Source organism: Polypterus senegalus, chromosome 12, assembly GCF_016835505.1.
Source record: "Polypterus senegalus isolate Bchr_013 chromosome 12, ASM1683550v1, whole genome shotgun sequence".
Taxonomy (NCBI): domain Eukaryota; kingdom Metazoa; phylum Chordata; class Cladistia; order Polypteriformes; family Polypteridae; genus Polypterus; species Polypterus senegalus.
The window spans coordinates 69843292-69850731 of NC_053165.1; the positions used below are offsets into that span (position 1 = coordinate 69843292).

At 34.3% G+C, this 7440-nt stretch overlaps 1 long non-coding RNA gene across 1 annotated transcript in view; it reads left to right on the forward strand.

The window, feature by feature from the left end:
• Positions 1 to 2481, forward strand: part of LOC120540940 — a 57479-nt gene extending 54998 nt beyond the window's left edge. The window contains exon 4 of the long non-coding RNA XR_005635900.1: positions 2395 to 2481. This is a non-coding gene — a long non-coding RNA (uncharacterized LOC120540940). The remainder of the gene's footprint in view (positions 1 to 2394) is intronic.
• The last annotated feature ends 4959 nt before the right edge of the window (positions 2482 to 7440 follow it).

Consider the following 7440-nt stretch of genomic DNA (forward strand, 5'->3'; position numbering starts at 1 on the left):
TGTATCAGTGGATGTTTTCTCTGCTGGAATGTTACAATTTGAAAGCTCACCTGCACCTACTTACTTCCATTCTTTTATTTGCCTGTAGATGGTGATGTTTCAGGGAAGATGCTGGTTCACTTCCCATCTTAAAGTTTCAAAGGTGGTATCATTAAAATGCTCTTAATGGTTCCTTAGATAATAAATGTTTTCTGTCTAACATAGATTTCTATCAGCTGATACATTAAATGCATTTAATGTTTGTGTAATAACAAAGCTATCTTTGCTCTTAACTTTGATTGGTTGTGTTACATTTTTTTCTTACACGAATGTAGCTGAAGAAGTCTACCTTTATGTAGTAGATTTCACAGAATTACACTAGTTTAGTGCATCTGCAAAGTTAACTTTTACTTACATTTATTGATCTATGAGTTGTTTATTAATTTGTTTTAGGAAATGTTTTGTTCCATTTGGATTAGTATAAGTTATTAATTTTTGTGACTTATTAATATTTAGTTGATTCAAGCAGGTTTAACTTAAAAATGTGTTTAGGTTACTTTATCTTAGATTAGGTTTTTGTTAGATGATGTAATGTGTAATTGGTTTGGTAGTAAGTTTCTTGCTTCACACCACTTGGATCACAGCCCAGTTCCTGCTTGAAGTTGCCTTTACATTAAAATGTGAAAACAATTCTATTTTTCATATGATTTTTCCATTGGCTCTTGATTCCTTTCACAAAGAGGCTATTTGATGACAATATATTGACTCAGTGTTAGTGTGACTAAATATGGTTTTGTACATGAGTGTGTATTGTAAAAGACTAGGGTACTATTTAAGTCTGTTTGGTACTGGTACCATGCACCTAGATGCCTTTGTTTTTCAGAAAGTGTGTACTAGATAAAGTGAACTAAGGAAATGGCTGGATGGTTTTTGCTCGTCTTAAGTTTGCTTATTGAAATAGTGTGTTAGATAAGGTGTTATAATGTGTCTACTTTGGTCACTAGTGACTCTGAATTGACCTGGTATGAGTGAGGTTAGATGGTTACATGAACCTTCCTTGCAGTGTGTTATCACATCTTTAATTACTGTTCTGTTCTTATTACTTATTGTGTAAAAGCATGTAAACTAGTGAAAAAGTGGATCATAAAATAGATGAATAATGAGATATTTTGCTTTGGTTTTTGTTGCTTAAGGACCCTTGTGTTAGTTAGGGAATGTCATATAGAGTGTTTATTTTAAGTCTAGTTTAAGTTTAGTTTCAGTTAGGATTAATGTTATTTCAGCAATCTTTTTGGATTATTTTAGAGTCATAGCACCCCCCTCATATTTACAGTATATATTACATAAATTGTACATATTATTATGTATAAATAGATCCTGTAGGTTTATTTTTTTCTTCATCAATGGTAACTAAATAATTTGCCTCCAATTTTCAAAAAAAGTTCTAACTGGGTTTAAACATTAACATCTCCAGAGTGATGTTCTACTTTTGTGTCTTGTGTCTTTCACACATAATTAATTTTCTATAAAAAATACAAGCCTGGTTCAAAATTACTCTTGGCATTTATAGGTGTATAGATTTATCATGTCATTATTACTATATGTGTACAATACACCGTGACTACATCACGCTCTAACGGGGTCAATTACATTTGTTTTCATGCTATTTTTATTAAGATCATATTATTAATGTAAAATGCTCTGAAAGTTTTGAGAATACTGTCCATACTACTGTATTTGTCCCATTTAAACAATGATAGACTAGAAAAGTGCATCTCACTCTTTTAAAGAATTGTTGAAGTCTCCTTAGAAAGTGTTTTGACAGTGACTTTCCTTGAATTTGTTTATGATGCTACTTTACCCTTAAATCCACTCTGAAAATCAAATTTTTCTCTTTTTCTAAAAGTTTTTGTTTAGTATGTGGTAAAATCTTTCTCTCCTAATTCCCTTTTGATGCCCTGTAACTGCTGTATTCTTCTTGTTTATTTGTCATGAATTTTCCATGAGGTATTAATAAACTCCTCTTCATTGCTTCATATTATATTGTACACTGGTATGTAAAATGCACTGCACTCACATTGAATGGTGCTATACAAAAATGCATTTGTTTGTTTCTAAATATAATTTGTATCAGTTAGTCCTCAGAAATGTTATTTCATTGAGTTTTACAAGTTTGCTTACCTGACTAATTTCATGTTATGCAGTATATTGTTAAAATAATGACATGTAATGTTGTGATATGTACAGTATAAAAAAATCTAACTATACACTATATAGCACTTTATTGGTAAGATTTACTAAACTTCTTCTTTATACAGTTTTTACCACTTAAACTAAGAAAGAAAATTGCATTTCTGTGATTGCTTATGAGAAAGATAAATAAATTGGTTGTAACGGTTTCCTTCACCCTTGCAGTCCACTGATAGCAGCCTCCAATGATGAAAAGAAAAGACTGATACTTGGAAGTAAACATTTCCCTTTTTTGTGAAGGTTGACTCCTCGTGGCTCTCTCAGCCTGCAAGCTCATTGGTTTCAAAAGGTGATTGATTTTCTTTTTCTGTCTCCATGGCATCTATTCATTCAGACACAGTGGGCTTTAACTGTCATTCTTTTGTACCAAGAGACACATTTTAAACACGGAAGCACTGAACAGATCAGGAAATGGCCTCTGGAAAATCATCTGTCTGTTTTCCTTCATGATGTATTTTTAACTGCTTCCATTCTGCTATACAGCGAGTGTTAAAGCTTGTAAAATGCAGTTGTGAAAGGCTGAAATTATTTAATCAATATGTTGTCAGTTATACATCTTATTTTAGTGTGTTTCAGTTTTGCTTTGTGTTAAAAATGTTTACTTAAGAAACAGGCTGTTTGGAGACATAGCAAGCATGTTTTCCAAATTACCCAGGCACTCACACCTTTAAATTTGTACAATAAAATGCATTTTAGCTGTAATTTCAAAATGTAGCTGACAAATGCAAATAAAGTACATTTTTCTTTTAAACTACTTATTAACTTTCCAACGTTAAACTGCTTACTACAACTGAGTATATAAGAGGAAAGTTCATCTAAATGTATAATCTATTTGGATCTTAGACCAGTTTCAAAAAAGTACAATGGTAACTGTTATTATCTTTAATAGTGAGAATAAAAACTAAATAGGTTTTAACAAGGCACATTTTAAATGAAATGTAGGAAGTTGTGGCTTATTCATTTATTTTGAAGATAGTGAATAATCTCAAAATTTCAAAATCTGATATGTAATGCTGTGGCTAAGCACTTAATTGTAATTGTTATTCCACAATTTATATACAAACATACTTATAAAAATAGTGTAATAACAATTACAAATGAGTACTTAATTATAGCATTACACTGCATTTCACAGTAAGTACAAGGTAATAACACCTAGTTACTCTGTAATTATACAGGAATTTACATGGTAAGTACAGCATAATTAGGGGCACCTAATCTAAAGTGATACCATAATTACTAAATTGTAACTATGATTTTTTAATTTTTCAATGTTGAGTGCATTATGGCATGTGTTAGCTGCATTATAAGGGCATGCTTCTTTTAAATGGATTCCTTGAAGCAAATGTGGAAATTATTGTAACTTATTCATACAAGATCAAAAATTCTTTTCATGATGTAAATGGATTACCAACTGGTAAGGAGTTGTCAGGAACACAGAAGGAATATAAAGGACATAGGATTAGGACAAAGAATAAGTGGAAAGAAACCTCATATTAGCAGATGGATATTTTTTCAAACTGTTGTTTCATATATAGAGCCTACCAGTGTGACCTAGATGGCATTTCATAGTGAGCATCAGTATAAGAGAAAGGTTGAGGTAAAAGGAGAGGATTTTGTAAGGTTTATCTTGGAAACAAGAGGGCTGCAAGGGGGCAAATTCAAGCACTAATGGCATCTTATTGATATAATTAGACTTACACTTTTAAAAACTCTCTATTACCTTGTTTGTGAGCACACCTCGAAACATCCATATATGGAGCCTGCAAATCAACTTTGTACATATGCAGGTACAATGCTGCAAACCATCATTGGCTGGTAGAGCAGCTTACCTCTTGACACGTCAAAGACCCTGCCATCTTTTTTCAAGAGTATCTGACAGGGCTCCGCACCGGAGAGCACAAGATCATGTGTGGCATTATAGCACCTCTCCTCTGCATTCTTAGGGTACAGGAAAGTTGAGGTGAGCACAGTACAGGCCATATGAAATACCGAGGGTCAATAATCCAGCCTCCATGTACAGCGCCCTCATGTCTGCCAAAGCTTCTTTGCCTCAAAATAAACAAATCACGGGTTCACTCAGGGCAACAGAGACGCAATGTTTGCTAGTCACATCTTGAAAGATTTGTGCTTTAATGGAATGTAACTGCTGAGGGTTAACAAAAGCAGCTTTGAGCTCGCTAGGTGCCTTTACTCCAATATGAGTGAAGTCAATTGCTCTAATTACATTAGAAGAAGCGGACAGTGCTGCAGATTGCCTTTTTATGTTGTTAAAAGCAGGTCATGTTTTATGTATTTACATCCATACCATACAAAAACTGGATGTAGCACCCAGTTAATGTCTTCCAGGTCATTAGTGAGGGAAGCGTGGTTAAGATATTCCTGACTTGTCGGCCAGGCCCCTGAGAAGTGACAACAGGTACTATAGCTGATATAAACTGACAAAAAACCCAAAACGTTCTTCAGTTCAAATACGTAGCACTGGCGCTCTAAAAAAGAAACTTAAATACAGTCTGTGCATCATATTCATCATTTTAGAGGTGTAATACATATATTTGTTATATCAACATACTTTTTAATAATGGCTCAGTTATATGAATTATTATGCATACAAATTGTCATTTAGTTGGTTTGACTACATTTCCATACATGATCAAGGACATCGTCATTTACAAGTTTCTATTAAAATTTTGCACATACATGTTTCAGAGTTGCCATATATATGTGCGTATTTCCCTATCAAGCTTTCTTTTACAAATTCCAACATTTCCGTGAGATGTTGCATGCACATATTTCAAGGCTCTTTTTGTATGTACATAATCTTTGTAAATGAGGCCTCAGCACTGTGTGAATACCACTTGTTCCCGAATCTAATTGTTGCCTTCTGTGGGACCGGCTACATCATTGATGATGATGTCAGGTCAGCTACAGAAGAGAAGCTACACAAGCAACATAGGAAGTTTAACTTGGTTTGCATAGAAAATATTTGAAAATGTTATAAGAAGTACATGGGCATTATATCAAAAATAATGATTTCATTTTAATGCTGCTTCTCTTAGTAGTTCAAAATGAGTTCCTACTGCCAAACTGATCAGTTTGCTATTGAAAGTTAAAAGCTGTTTACAGGTGGTGCCATTCCCTGCACTTGAATTACATTCCTTCATTGCTTTAGGTAGGCTGTAGCTTGATCTATTCCTCTCTCTCTTTCCCTCTCTCTTTCTCTCTGTCTCATTTTCTCACACAGTAAATAAACAGATAAATTCCCTATTGGGTAATTTTCATGAATTTAATATAGACTTTCAATAGATTTAACAGATGCTTTGCAAAATTAGTTTGGCCTAGTGTTTGACATTTTATATTTAGTTAAATATGTATTAAGAAGTTTATTTATTACATATTTGTTACCTAAACTGCAGTCTGAGGAGACAACATTAATAAATCTGTTGTAGACTGTAACAATAATCATACAATCCAATCACCTTAACCTCTTAAGCTGTAAATGACTGTCGTCATAACAGTAAATTGACAGATCACATACAAGTTTCATTTGCAGAAGCCCAGTGCAGGAAACTAGGTGGTAGAGTGGCAAAGAGGGAGAGAGACAAATGAATTATGCAAATTGTTAAAATAGGACTGAATAATACAGTTTCAAACTGACAGTTGCTGGGCAAAGAATTTATGAGGCCTGCACTGAATATTAATGGCCAGTTTAACCCAAGTGTTTGGTGATATAGTGACATTGTATAGATTCCCCATATGGTGGTGGTTAATGCTAATCAATATTTTTTTTCAATAATAATGACTGCACAGGGTGCTTTTTGCACCCATGATATTCAAACTTTTGTTATAATTTATATTTTCCAGTAACAGAGGCTACAGACATGTGGAGTAAAAATAAGAACATGTGCTGAGGAAGCATGTGACAATTGGTTTTCTTTCACCATAAAACTACACATAATTAAGTATCTACAGACAAATCCAATTTCATGGGTTTCAAGCCATTATAATGATACACTAAAAAATGTAGAGCTGGTGGATTTTTCTATGCAAACCTTAACTACATTGTTTTTGAAACTGAAATGACAGCTCAGAATTGTAGAATATGTTTTGAATGTTTGAAAATCCAAAATAAGGTGTTAACTACTGTGGACATTTGTATGAAAGGATAAGAATTTTTTTTTATGTTATGAATATTACAGAAGGCATTAGTAAAACTGCGGTGGGTTGGCACCCTGCCCAGGATTGGTTCCTGCCTTGTGCCCTGTGTTGGCTGGGATTGGCTCCAGCAGACCCCCGTGACCCTGTGTTTGGATTCAGCAGGTTGGAAAATGGATGGATGGATGCATTAGTAAAATGTTAGTAAAGCTCCTTTCTCCTTGCATTTGTTACAATATACTACACACTGCTGTACTTTGTAACCTATATTTTTGGATATTTTATGGCTGGGGAAAATGGCCTAAAATTTGTATCACAGTGTAATTTTAATTTCAGACAGTAAGTATATATCATGATAGATATTTGCAATAGAACATCCTTAAAACATGTTCAAAACTTGCAAAGTAAGTTTTTATTGTCTGGTTTTAACTCTTAGATTATTATTTACTTTTGGTTAACTGCTTCTTATTCCTTTAGTATTTTTAAAATTTCACATTGAACTTGTCACTGGCACAGTGGTGCAGTGGTAGTTGCTGCTTTATAGTAAGGAGACTGGGGTTCACATCCTGGATACTCACTGTATGGAGTTTGTATGTTCTCCCCATGTCTGTGTGGGTTTCCGCCAAGTGCTCTGGCTTCCTCTCACTGTCCAAAGACATACAGGTTAGGTGAATCGGCGATGCTAATTTGGCTGTAGTGTGTGTTTGGTGTGTATGTGTATCTGTGTTCATCCTGCAGAGGATTGTCGCTCTGTCCAGGATTTGTGCCTGCCTTGCACCTTATGCAAACTGTGATAGGCTTCACGCCCCCCCTGCAACCCTAATCTGAATTAAGTAAATTAGAAAATAACATGACAAATGACATACTGAACTTAACTACAAGTCAAACATTTTAAAACATTTTTATTTTGCAGAACTCAATCAATACTGTACACTTTGTAACATGGCCAGGAAGCAGACCTGAATACACAGAGAAATGGTTAGGGTACGAACAAGGTCACCGTACTTGAGGTAGCCATTTGGGCCCAGAAGCAAAACAAAACAAAGCAAGGTGGCT